A 14,724-nucleotide genomic window follows, 5' to 3' on the forward strand; every position below is an offset into this window, starting at 1 on the left:
ATCTCTCTCTCTCTCTCTCTCTCTCTCTCTCTCTCTCTCTCTCTCTCTCTCTCTCTCTCTCTCTCTCACACACACACACACACACACACACACACACACACACACAGGGTCTTTTTTGGTTCATTGGGGGTTAACCTGGTAATCATGGCACTTAAAGGAGAAAGTCATTTCAAGTCAGTGAGAGTATATTGAATGAATACCAACATGCCCAATACTAAACTAGATATCACAGCTGACAGAGGAGAGAGAGAGAAGATACAGACCCTAGATAACAAGAAACTTTCAGTTACATTGAAAAGAAAGACTCAGATACATGAGATACCTATACAACTTTGCAAAATAACCTAAAATCAAATGGTAGATTAAATTCTACAGGCCCTAAATGTTTCAAGTATGACACCAGGAGATGTCCCTGCTAGGGTAGAGGTGGCTGGCCATAATCTAATCCTTCTTCCTTTCTGGAAAGGGTGGAGTTAAATCCTTCCCAGGCCTCATCTATCTCTGATGGAGGTGGCTGGGAAGTGTGTTATAATATAATCTTTTCTTTGGCCCCTACTCCTTCCTTCATGTTGCCATCCTTTCCTCACATTAGAGCCTGTAGATTTAATCAGCCACAGTTGGTTACAACAATTACCTCAATTTTAGCCTAGGGCTGGTAAAATTGCCCTCAGTGCTACACAGTCCCTTTCTCTGTTTTTAATGGAGTTTATACCAAATGAAAATTATTACTATAGTCAAAATAGCTCAGAGCCCCCAGTTAGAATTGCTAATATTCTGACAAAGGGTTCCTTACCCAAATTTAAATTTTGTATATTACAAGCTACTTCCTGGCTTCTTCCATTCCTTTTTTCTCAGGATGGATAAAATATATATATATAATCAACCTTGGATTGCTTTTTGTATGAAGCAAAATGAAGATACAGGAAGTGTTAAATAAAAGAAATAAAAGTATGTAATAATGACTGTTACAGGACAGGCATGGGGAGAGGAAGTTGGAGAAAGAGTAGCCCTATTAGGCTTGAAGATGTAATTACAACTGTCAACTTCACTGGGAGATTTTTGCTCCAAGATGCCTGCAGAGACTCAGTGGTCCATCTGGGTCTCTTCCTGCTCTGCCACAGCTCAGCTCTCTTTTCTTTCTCCCTCTTTACCTATGGCCATTTCTCCTGGGCTTGCTCATGAGGTCCCAAGCAAGGTCTTGAGAAGATGCCGTCTCTCCAATTACCACTGCCACTCTGCTCATTCAATCCTAGCTCCTTTCTGTCAATCTGTTTTATAGACACTGCATCTTTTTTTTTGCAAACCCCACCTTCCCCAGGCATGACTCAAGTCTGCCTTATAGCTCAAGATCAAGATCACTCTTAAGGGGGCTTAGAAGCGATGCTCGAACTACAAATGAACTACAAATCCCAGAATGTCAATCAGTTCTTAAGCCCCTACTACCCAGGTAATATGCTTGACCACTTCAGTCACTTCCTTACAGCCCAGCCCAGACTTTGTTGGCTCCAAATAATTCACCTTCAAACTAGGGAGAATTCCCTTTCTCTCTCTCTTTCTCTCTCTCTCTCTCTCTCTCTCTCTCTCTCTCTCTCTCTCTCTCTCTCTCTCTCTCTCTCTTTCTCTCTCTCTCTCTCTCTCTCACACACACACACACACACACACACACACACACAGAATTAAAACTTGCCCTCTGTTTTAGAAAGGAATGGAGCTATCTTAATGAAGTTATTGGGAGCTTGCTCTCTGCTCTCAATTGGTATGTGTGAAAGTGACTCCCATCCAGGCTTCAATACTTCCAGAGGATACTGAGGGGGGCCCAGAAACTCATTTTAATGCCTGCTTCCTGAAACTGTTCCCTAGGGGATCAACCTCCAGTGAACAATATCCTCCAAGCTAGTGAGCATAAATTGTATTTTATCCAAAGCCTTGAAGAATGCAATATAGAGCAAACTAAAAGATTATTTTTTTCCCCCAGCCCTATGAGGGGAAAGGGTTCTCTAGTGTGGACATTATATGGATTTCTTTTTGTTATTTTTTTTCTGATGTGTATGTGTGTGTGTGTGTGTGTGTGTGTGTGTGTGTGTGTGTGTTTTAGGGGTGGATGAATGGGGGTGGGGAAAGGGGAGAGAGAGTTTACCAGGACCATGTCTTAAAGGAAACATCACTTCAGCGGAGGAGAGATGCAGTCGTGAAAAAATGCACATGGTACAGAACAGGATTGCTGTCTGAAAAGCTCAGGGGACATGTGGCAACATCTTTGATTTCACCTTTCAAAGCCCAGTTTTGGACTAGATGGGATCTAATGTTCTAAAATCCAGTTTTAAAATCCTGCCACTGTGTATCCTATCTTTTCTTCCCCAACCACTCTGATCCTGAATATTATAAAAGTGGAGGATGCGGACCTTGGAGTCAAAGAACCTAAATTTAAATCCTGGAGCCACCATTCACTATCTATATGACCCCAAGCGAGTACTCAAGCACTCAGGGCCTCAGCTTCCTTGGGTGCCAGATGAGGGGGTTGGACTGAAAGATGCCCAAAGCTCTGGGGCTACTTGCTGCCTTCAGAGTAAAAAGCCAATTCTTTTGACATTCAAAGATCCTCACGGTCTGCCACCAGCCTCTCTCTGGGCTATTGCCCTTCTCACACACTTTATGTTCTAACCAAACTGATCTACTCACAGCTGCCTTTATGTGGCATTCCTTCTCCCACCCGGGTGCCTGTGCATAGGCTGTCCTCATGCTTGGAAGGCTTTCCCTCCTCACCTCTGTCTCTTGAAACCCCTAACTCCCTTCAAGGCTCAGCTCAAATTCCACATTCTTCAAGAGGCCTGATCCTGATCCCCCCTTGTTAGTGACCCTTTCCCCCAAACATCGTGTATTTATTTTGTCTATACCCTATACTGCCTTATCTGTGAACATATTGTAACCCTCAACTAGAACAGAAGCTCCCTGAGGACATCAGCTCTTACTTTTGTTCTTTTATCTGCTGTGATTGGCATCGTGCCTGGTACAGAAAAAGTACTTAATCAACTTAAAGTTGATGGATGATTCAACTCAAACTCGACACACCAAAATGGAACTTAATATTAATATTCCCCATCCCTTTTCCAAATATCCACAATTTTTTTGAAGGATACTGCCATCCTTCCAGATACCCAGGTTTGCCAACTCAGAGTCAGCCTGGATTCTTCCTATTCTTCACCTACCATTTCAAACCAGTTGCTCACATCTCTCACCTAATTGCCTTCTCTGAACTCACACAGCCATTACACTGGACCAGGGTCTCATGGCCTCTCATCCGGGCTATTGTAATAGGCTCCTAAGTGGGCTCTATTGCTTCTGGTGTCTTCCCTCTCCTGTCTATCTTCCACATAACTACCAAATTAATATGCATAAGACACATACTTGACCATGTCATCCATTATTCATCCCCTTAGTAGCACATAGGACCAGGTAAAAATTCCTTGCCTTAGCATTTAAATCTCTCCACACGCTATCTCCTATCTCTGGCCCTTTGCTCTCCACCACACCTGGAATCCTCTCCCCATCCCCATATCTAGCTTTTTAAATTGCCTGGCTTCCTGTACAACTCAGCTCAGATTTCACCTCCTACAGGAAGATTTTTCTGGCCCTCCCCAGTTGCTAGAGCTTTGTCTCCTACTCATTTTAATAATGATAATAATAAAAATAATAATAATGGCTTGAATTTATATAGTGCTTTAAGGTTTGCAAAGCACTTTACAAATATTGTCTCATAACAATGAGACAATATCTTCATAACAATTATGATAGGTAGATATTATTATTATTATCCCCATTTACAGATGAGAAAACTGAGGCTGGCAGCAGTCAAGTGACATGCCTAAGGTAAGTGTCTAAGGCAGGATTTGACTCAGGTCTTTCTCACTATTCACTGCACTACCTGGATTTACCTATCCCCTTACTTGTTTGTGTTGTCCGATAGAATGTAAGCTCCTTGAAGTCAGGGACTATATGTGTGTGTGTGTGTGTGAGTGTGCGCATGCACACATACGCATACACATACATACACATATTAATATGCCAGGTACCTATACAATGCCTTGTATATAGTAGGCATTTAATAAATGCTTGTTGCATTAAATTAAATTGTCGGATTCTGTGTCACCCAACTCCTAGAACAGTGCTAGGAGCAGGTATTCAGTAAATGATTGACAGAATGAGGATTACAACTGACTCAACCTGCCTCAGATACTCAACCTGGGTACCCCTAAGTCCTTGCTACACCACTCAATATATTAATGGCTACTTTTTTAGAGGGACTTCCAAAGTCTAAATATTAGGCTATGGGAAGTAGGAAAGACTACTGATCACCTCCATCAAAATTCCCTACCCTATCGGGAGCGAAGGTCTGCTTGGAACCAACCTTTCTGTACCCCTGTCACTTTTGAAAAGCAATTTCCCCAGTTCATAAGTGACCAGATTGGCTTCCTAATCATCGACGAAGGACCACAAACCTGGGAAAAGGTGCCCATCATGATTCATCTTCTAGACAGCTGAGAATGAAATAAGAATTACCCAATTTAATTGTCCATCCTTCTAAGTAAATTAGGTTGATATAAATTAAAGGACTGAGAATCGGGGAATCGTGGATTCTAGACCCTCCAAAGGGGAACGGCTCATTTTTGAGAAAACTGGATTTAGATCAAACCCAGGTTACTTCTTGGGACTTGTTTTTTCTGGTTGGGAACAGTACACATCTAGATTAATGTTAGTGCATACACCAGCCTTCTGAGGTAGGTGGTTGTTTAGTCATTTTTCAGTCCTGTCCAACTCTTCATGACCCCATTTGGGGTTTTCTTGGCAAAGATACTGGAATGGTTCGCCATTTCCTTCTCCAGATGATGATGGTTTTATGACCCTGGAACAGTAAAAATGGGCTCTTATGGTTAAGCTGGTGGGTGAGGATTAGCTCCTGCCCTCCATGCTTTCCCAGTTGTCCTTTCTATCACTCTGGGTTCAGAGAGCTGACTTTGACACCCCAGGTGACTGAGACAAGAGTATACTGAGGATGAGGAAACAGAGGCAAACAAGGTTAAGTGACTAGCCCAGGGTCACAGAGTTAGTAAGCGTTTGAGGCCGGATTTGACTCCAAAAAGATGAGTCTTCCTGACTTCAGGTCCAGCTCTCTAACCACTGGGCAACCTAGCTGCCCCATGAGGTAGATACTAGAGTTCTTATTATCCCCATTTTACAGATGAGGAAACTGGGTTAATGGAAGTTAAGTGACTTGTTCAAGGTCACACAGCCCAGTAAGTGGCTTAGACAGAGCTTGAATCCAGATTTCTTGACTCCAAGTCTAATACTTTTTTCACCATCCCTTCCCTTAAAACCTCACAAGATTGTAAGGATCAAATGTGATCATAAATATCTAAGTAAAGGCGGCGGCCCTGTTACAGCAGAAAGAGCGTTGCCTCTAGAGAAAGAAGACCTGGTTTAAACCCCAACTCTACTGCTTACTACCAGGACGACAATGGAAAGTTCTCTACCTCAGTTTCTGTCTCTTAAATTTTCTTAATGAAACATGATTATGATAACTTGTCATTTTTAAGTATATGTTAAATTTAATTCGGTGCCAACACTGCCCTGCTCACTCCCTTCTGATCTCTTTTGTGCGTTTTTGTTTTTTATTTTTAATGTTTCAGAGTCTCAGTTTCTTCATTCCAGTGACTGGCACAAAATAGGCATTTATGTGTGTTAATTGATGGGTATGAAATAAATGAAGAGATCACAGCCAGAGATCTCTAAGGCCCTGGATAGTTCTAAATCCTACCATTCTCATATTCTTCGAGGAACGTCAAATATAAAACGTTTTTATCATCAACCAATAAAAATGTATCGAGCTCCCCTTCTCCACTCAGAGGGCATTGTGCCAGGTATTAAGTGGGACACGGTCCCTCCCTCAATTGGCTTACAAAGAGAGGGGGAGTCAAGGGGCAGTTTTCTCCTCCCTTTAACTCCACAGGGTTTCCTAAAGAACAGGAATGACCTAATCTGGCCGATTTTCTCTTTTTCTTCTCCCCCCCACATTCATAGCCCTCCTGGCACAGTAATACTGTATAGTGGAAAACACTGGAGTTGGACCAGGGAGAAAACAATTCTCTGCCACTCGCTGTGTGGCCTTCACTGATTCATTTTGCCTCCATTGGCTTTTAAGTCTCCTTGTCTGCACAGTGAAGGAGTTCAGCTAGGAGATCTCTGAGGGTCCCTCCCCAATTCGGTGCTCCGGCCACTTTAAGTGCTATACTCTTGTCTCAGTCACCCTGGGAGTCAAAGCCAGCCCTCTGAACCCGGAGTGATGGAAAGGACAACAGGGAAAGCCTGGAGGGCAGGAGCTAATCCTCACCCACCAGCTTAACCATAAAAGCCCATTTTTGCTGTTCCAGGGTCATAAAACCATCAGCCAGGACACCCTGGGGACACAGACCGAGTTCTCATGTCCTGTTTACTTCCCTGTACTTCGGAGGAATGAATAGTAACAGATTTGCCCTTTCTTTCTTTCTGTGGGGCCAGGGCCTAACCTGAGAGAAGGAGTGACCTGACCACATTCCTGCCCTCTGTCTCTTCCTCATGTTCTCACGGCCAGACAAAGGCCGGGCCAGCTCAGGGTACAGTTTGGAAGCAAACTGAAGCTAGGGGCTGGACTAGATGTGAGGAGACCCCCAGGGGAAAGTCCACAGGAGGAGGGAGGGGAGGGACGAGTGAGGAGCTACCGTGAGACTGATATGCTGGGGAACAACCGCATAGTGCTGGGTGTCCCTCAGACTCACACCTCAATGGTACGCAGTGTCTATCAGCCGGAGGGGCTGTAACCAGACCCGGGAAGAGTAGGAACACAGCCTCATTAACGGCTGCCTAGCACCTCTCCCTCCTTTATCTGATCCTGCGCTGTTCCTTTTGTGAGCAAGAGGGAAGGAGGAGGGGCAAATGGAAAACCTCAGCTTCCTCTCCTCCCCCCACGAAGGAGGGGTGGGGAAGGACCCTTCTCTGCCCCTTCTTTGGAAATTCTTCTCTCTAATTAAATGTTAAGTAGAAGTCTCTGAGAGGCAGATTAAGGCTGATAGATCTCTAATACCACAATTGCAGAGCTAGACCTAGAAGCCATATGATAATCTAACCCCTTCTTTTTCCAGATGAAGAAACTGAGGCCAGGTGGTAAACATCAGAGGCAGGATTTGAAGCCAGGTCCTTTTACTACAGAGTCAATTCTCTTTCCTTGGTACTATGATGCCTCCTCAAAATAGGGGGGAAAAAACAAACTTCTTAACATTTGGAGTTGTTAAAAAAAAAAAAAAACAGACTGCCTAAGAAGGTAATGAAGTCTCCATCACTGGAGTTGTTCAAATAGAGGCCTCATGACCTTGCATGTTGTAAAGAGAATTCCTGTCCAAGTGCACTATAATGTCCCTTCCAACTCTGAGGTTCTATGATGTTTTTATCCTCCTGGTGGTCTCTAAGCACCATACCAAGATGGAAAATGATGCAAATGGATCTAAATACAAGCCACAACAGTACTTCAAATGTTTGTTCTGATTTTGCTCGTTCAGTCATTTTTTGAACCATGTCTGACTCTTCATGACTCCATTTGGGGTGGTTTGCCATTTCCCTCTCAAGCTCATTTTACAGACAAGGAAATTGAGGAAAACAGGGTTAAATGACTTGCCCAGGGTCACACAGGTAGTATCTGAGGCTGGATTTGAACTCAGGAAGATGAGCCTTCCTGACCCCCAGCTCCAGAGCTCTATCCATTTCACCACCTAGCAGCAATCTTAATATAATAATTTCTACAATATCAATTTATACAATTGTTTATACACTAATTTGTACAATATCATTCTACAATAATTTATCATTCTAATTTTCTTATTTTACTAAGAATCTCCAAAAAAGGCAATGCCCTTCTTCTCAAAAACTTTCAAAATGGAATCATCTTCCCCCTCCCTTACTGTAATTCCACAACTGAAGAAGCATTCATTAAGGACCCTCTTGTATTCCAATTTATAAAGTTTCGATAAGTCATGACTCCTGCCCTAAAGGAGCTGACAATGAAGCAGTGGGAAAAGGGATATATATACACATAATTACAATACACAAAAATATGTAAGTGCATTGGAAAATTGCAGGACAAGATTCTGAGGTCCAAGGAGAAAGGTTGTATCGACCTAGAAGGTGGCTTCATGGAGTACACAGCAATAGAGTTGGGCCTTAAAGAATAAGCAGGGGGCAGCTAGGTGGTGCAGTAGATAGAGCACTGGCCCTGGATTCAGGAAGATCTGAGTTCAAATCCAACATCAGACACATGATACTTACTAGCTGTGTGACCCTGGGCAAGTCACTTAACCCCATTGCCTAGCCAAAAAAAAAAAAAATGCCAAACAGCGTATCTAAAAACAAGAGGGGAAAAAAAATAAGCAGAAATTCAACAGGCAAAGCCAGGAGTGGATACATAGACAGATAGATAGATAGACAGACTATTCATTAAATGCTTGCTATATGCCAGACAGTGTATGTTGTGGATAAATAAAAGTAAGCAAGCCAGGCCCACTGATCAGGGAGTTTACATTCTAATGAAGACAACATATAATGAAAGTTGTAAATGGGGATTTGGCTGGGAAAGGGTACAATTCAAGACAATGTGGCAGGCAAGAAGGAAGAGGAATCCAAAGAGACAGTCCAGGTATGAGTGAGGCGAAGCTTGGTTGGAATCCTTCCAAAAATGGTGGACAGGAAGGGAATCCCCAATCAGGAAAGGAGGGCAGGGTGGGGTGGGGGTAGAAATAACTCTCCGAGATGACATTCAAGGCACAGTGAACAGAGTAAACAAAGGCAGAAACCTTTACCTGGCTGCTATGCCCACTGGCTACTCCTCTTCCTTTCCATTATGTATTTTATTTCATCTCCACTCTTGTTTTATTGAGATCAAGTAGAAAGGAATATTGCAGATCCCATTCTAAGCACAAGACAGGCACACTGAATGATTTCCTGTATGGTGTGGCGAAAGCGTATCTCAATGATTCAGTATACAAAACATTACCCTTCAAAACCATGGACTCTGGGTTAGAGTTCTATCTGGCATCATCATACATTTTGTGTAAGAAACACCTTTTTTTTTCACCAAAATTAGGACAATTGCCATCAGGCAAGAGCATTGGGCTTCCCCTTCTTCTCTAAATGTGGTACAATTAAAATTTTATTAATCTAAACAAAGGTTCTTAACCTGAGGTGCATAAACATATACACACACATATACATACATACATATCTATATCTATATCTATATATGCTTATGCATACATATATAACAGCTAGGTGGCACAGTGGATAAAGAGTGTTGGGCCTGGAGTCAGGAAGACTCATCTTCATGAGTTCCAATCCAGCCTCAGACACTTACTAGCTGTATTACCCTGAATAAGTCACTTAACTCGTTTGCCTCAGTTTGCTTATCTGTAAAACGAGCTGGAGAAGGAAATGGCAAACCACTCCAGTATCTTTGCCAAGAAAACCCCAAATGGGATCACAAAGCATCAGATATGACTGAAAACAACTGAATAGCAATTTATATACATATATATGTTTCAATAACTAGATTTCAATATAATTGGTTTCTTTTATGGATTTAAAAACATTATAATGAGAAGGGATCCATAGGTTCCACTATGTCCCCAAAGGGGACATGTTGAAAGGCAAAGTAGTAAAATGGTTGCAAAGCTGGGCTTAGACTCAGGAACATTTGGTTCAAGTCCATGCCTGGTACAGGCTGGCTGTGTGACCCTGGATAAGTCATTTAACTACTCAGTGAACCCAGGAAACTCCAAGATTATAGAAAAGATTAGGAACCCCTTATCTTGACCCTCCTTTTCCCCTTACACCTTGAGTCCTCTTCTAAGTAATTCAGAGAGATACAGAACTTTGGTGCTAAAAAAGGAATTTGCTCAATACATAGGAAATTCACCGACAGAGATGTAAAGCAGCTTATCCAAAATTATAAAATAATTAGTATAAGAGCTAGGACTAGATTCCAGGTCCTCTCATCCTCAGGTCAGAGCCCTTCCCACACTCTAGTGGTGGGTACTGGGGTTTTTGGGTGTTTTGGTTTGGTTTTTTTTTGCTTTTAAATGGAAAGAATCTTGGAGGGTGTGGAGAGTGTGAATTGGAGAGAGTGAAGTCATGGGGAGCCTTGGGAAGAGCGAGAATGCTGAGATACTAGGAGCAAAGTGTGCTTTTCCTACCAAGTGGGAAAAGAACAGCTGGCCTCCATATCCTCTGGCTACAATAATTTATCATTCTAATTTTCTTTTGGAAAGGTCAAAAGGTATGTCTTTAGTTTTAGCAGTAAATCGATCATTAATATAGAGTATCAATTCCAGTAAGTTTCTCTCTGTACATCTGTCAAAAATGTCCTCTTTACCATATAAAACCTTTCTCTGAACCTTGGACTTCTGCTATCATTGTTGTTGTTCCATCACGCCTGACTCTTCATGACCTCATGGACTATACTGTTCACAAGATTTTCTTGGCAAAGATACTGGAGTGATTTTTCCATTTCCTCCTTCGGTGGATTAAATAGAGATTAAGTGACTTGCCCAAGGTCACGTAACTATTAAGTGTCTTAAGTGGATTTGAACTCAGTTCTTCTTGACTCCAGGCTATTCGCTGAACTACCCAGCTGCCTATCTTGTTGGCAATTCATAGCTCTACCCCTAGAAAGGACCCCAGAGGCTAACTGGTCCAACCTCCTTCATTTTACATATGGAGAAACTGAGGACCAAAGAAATTAAAAGGCTTGGCCAACGTTACAAGGTTAGTATCTGAGGTGAGATTTAAGTCTAAGTACTCTGACTTCAAAGGCCATGTTCTTTTCATTATTCCTTAAAATCAAAGGAAATATGATAGATAGAATATGATATTCCACAAAGTTTCATTTGCAATTAAAAAAATTTCTTTCACACCTGAGCCTAATCATCTAAGAAAACAATAAAGCATTCAAGAAAAAGGAAGAATGAGTCATTCCTTCAAAAGAGGACAAAGGTAAGTAATGTATGCAACATGTAAACTGACCAAACAGAACAAAATTAAATGTATTTTAGATAAAAATGAAAATTTATTTTAACTTGGAAGTTCTGAGACACAAGTTAAATTCAATGACTTTCGATTTTGTGACTAACCATTAAGCTTAGGTTTTTATGATGTATTGAGAGGCTTTGTAGTAAAGTGGATGGGAAAGCTGGCTTTAGAGGCACAAAGACTTGGGTTCAAATCCATCTCTGGCACATGCTAGCTGCGTGATCCTAGATAAGTCATTTAACTACTGCCCTAACAAATGCTCTAAGACTTCAAGCTCCAGATCATTTGCAGGTATATACTGGTCAAGACAGGTTCCTCACTTGTTTCCTCACTCCCTCCATGAGACTTCCTGCCCCCATTATAATACATTATTACTCCAGCCTCATAGACTGTTGAAATAATTTCTCTATCAGCTCACCCTCCACTCCTCCAACTTAATTTCCTTTCTATAGCAAAAGACATGTCTTACCTGATCACATAAGAACAAATGTTCAGTAGGAAGAACTTTCTGGTTTCAAACACTATTTATTAATTGAACTGCCTCTAACACTACACTTTTCATATGATTTCTTCCATTCTCAATCATTTTGAGTGGTTATAGTGGTCAAAAAGCCTCTCTCAAGGAGCCCGGTAGAACAACTGAGCAAGCATTCCCACCTGGGTGACTTGCTTTTTCTAAAAGATCTATTTTCAATGAAATATGCTTCCCTCCTTAAAACAGAGAGGGTGGAACGTTCAGATGTTGTCACTTTATTAGACGTTTTTACTTAGTTGTTTATAGGAAAGTATTCAATTAGGAAGGGGGAAGAAGCTTTTTGTTTATTTATTTTTGTTAATGTTTAGAGTTTCTTTTTTTAAACCAAAAAGAAAAAAAGAGCAAAGTATTAAAAAAAAGATATCAATAAAATGTATTTTGAAATTGATTCTAATTATCCTATAAAAGAATAAAAGGCCTGTCCCTTCCTCTTTCCCCATTCTTCCTTTCCTTAATTGTTGTCCTTTCTTTCATTGAAGAAAGAATAAGACATCTGCTAAGAAAAAGTGATTATACTTAGACGCAAGTGGCTAAACTCTTATTCATTCCTTTCTCAGATTAAAAAAAAAAAAGACATTCCTGAGACAGTGGAGCTAATAAAGTCCAACATCTTTGATGATAGTGATGCTGCACTAGAAACAAATTATAGTGTTCAGAAAGTTTGAAGGACTGAAAAGAAATGCACAACGTGTAACAGCAAATTTGCCTGTCAAGGTTTTTTTTTTATTATTATTACTGCTTGCTGCATTTTATTTTATTCTTAAAACTGATGTTTGCAGTGATTTGCTTCTCTATTGGAAATTCCAGTTCTAAGAATACTGATTTACAACTTCAATCATCAACTGACAAATACAGGCCTGCTAAGTGAGAGCCAAGCCATAACAGGTATTTCAAATTTTCATAAGTCACAACATATCACCCTTAAGTGAAGAGTTTCATTCACAGGAAAGGATTTTCTAAAATCAATAATTTGTTTTAGAAGTGAAGGAGGAAGGAAAAAAGAAAGGGAGGAAGAAAAATAGGGAGGTAGAAAAGGGAGGAAGGAAATAAAGAAGGGATAAAAAGGAAGAAAGGAGGGAGAGAGTGAGGGAGGAATGAAAGGATTTTATGGCTAACTGTTAAGCTTATGACATTGAAATGCAGTGTAGTGAAAAGGAAGGAAGGAAGGAAGGAAGGAAGGAAGGAAGGAAGGAAGGAAGGAAGGAAGGAAGGAAGGAAGGAAGGAAGGAAGGAAGGAAGGAAGACTCTTCTTCATAAACTTCATACTCTCAACATATATATATGTATACATATATATGTATACATATATATATACATATATACATATATATATATATATACATATATATATATACCTACTTCAAGAAATGGTATGCTTCATTTTTTTCATTATCATTAATTTCTCTTTAACCCCAGGTTTAACTCTATCTTTTTCTCTGAGAGGGTTTTCTGGCCATAGTTACAAATAGGCTGATGACATCAATAGTGCACACAGAGTTACTGGACAAGTCCCATGGTTACTGCTACTTTCTTAATTATTCCCAACTCTGACGGCCATTTATTGTCACAAAACAGTGCATTTGAGTCTCTTAAATTTTCTTCTGAAAGTTTTCATAGGGCACCAAACTGTTTCAGCATTGAATTATTACCTCAATCCTATTGTGTATGCCCTAAAAATATCTCCACTGCTGAAAGCACTAATCCCTAACCTGATAGAAGCACAGAATTAGAAGCCATAGTCACAACGGGGCCTTCTTAGTACATCTTTCTTCTCCCTGAATTTTCCTCTCACTTTCCAATGAAAACCTGAGTCATACTTTACCACTTCCAACACACAATTTCACACCATCATTTCTTTTTTTGCCTTTAACAGAGAAATAAAAATGTTCCAGGTAATTGCCAATACGATCCCTAATGGGTAAGTTTGGTTTGATCTAAAGATAGATAGACAGACAGACAGTCTGACAGACAGACAGACAGATAGAGAGAGAGAGAGAGAGATGATAGACAGACAGATGATAGATGGATAGATAGACACATAAATAGATAGATGATAGACAGATAGATGATAGATTGACAGATATAGATAGGTGATAGATGAAACATTATTTTCAAGTCATTTCAAAATCTCTACTATCTATACAATTTCAAATAAGAACAAGCATAGAGATTAAAAAATAAATTCATTTTATATAATTTCTGGTTTACAAAAGTGATAGAGTAGTATGCTTCTTAATTTTACAGTACCTAAAGTCTAAGAATTAATGACTTTTTAAGCTAGAACACATGGATATAACATTGTAGCTTCTAAAGGTGACATTGCAAAACAGTTCTATTAATTAACCCTAAAAGGGAGTTAAAACTGAGAGCTAAGAGAGTGCTAAGTAAATGATTTATGAATATAAAAGAAATTCATATGGACTGAGGAAGGAATGGTATGAAGTCATGATGACAGAGGAAGGATTCTACTCAGGAAAGTGTACTCAATTCAATTTCCTTTTTAAATTGGTTCTTTTGGCATCATCTACCTGCTCTTCCTTGGAGATACACCTGCATACACTAGGAATGGGTCTATACACGTAAATTGGCTCAACCACCTGTAATGAATTGTTTACTCACTAACCAATTGCTTGACTGATCACACAACTACTTAAGAGTTAGTGACTGGCCGACTCAAGGCTGGTCAAGAAACATTTTTTAAGCATCTATGATGAGCCAGGCGCTGTACTAAGCACAGAGAAAGGCAAAAGATTTTTGCTCTCAGGAAGCTCAGGGTCTAATGAGGGAGACAGCAGATACACAACCTTGTATGGCAAGCTATTGACAAGATATATATTGAAGATAAATGCAGAAGGAAAGCGTTAGTATGGAGGCTAATTGGGAAAGGCTCCTTGTAGAAGATAAGATTTTAGCCGGGGGAGCCAGGAGATGGAGATGAAGAGGGAGGAGATTCCAGGCACAGTGGAGTAGTATGAGAGGATGGACTATTTAGTGTGTGGAGTGTGTGTGTGTGTGTGTGTATGTATGTGTGTATGAGAGAGAAAGAGAGAGAGAGAGAGAATAAGAAGGTCACTGTCACTAGATTT

This window comes from Phascolarctos cinereus, unplaced genomic scaffold, assembly GCF_003287225.1.
Source record: "Phascolarctos cinereus isolate Bilbo 61053 unplaced genomic scaffold, phaCin_HiC Scaffold_2;HRSCAF=192, whole genome shotgun sequence".
NCBI classification, from domain to species: domain Eukaryota; kingdom Metazoa; phylum Chordata; class Mammalia; order Diprotodontia; family Phascolarctidae; genus Phascolarctos; species Phascolarctos cinereus.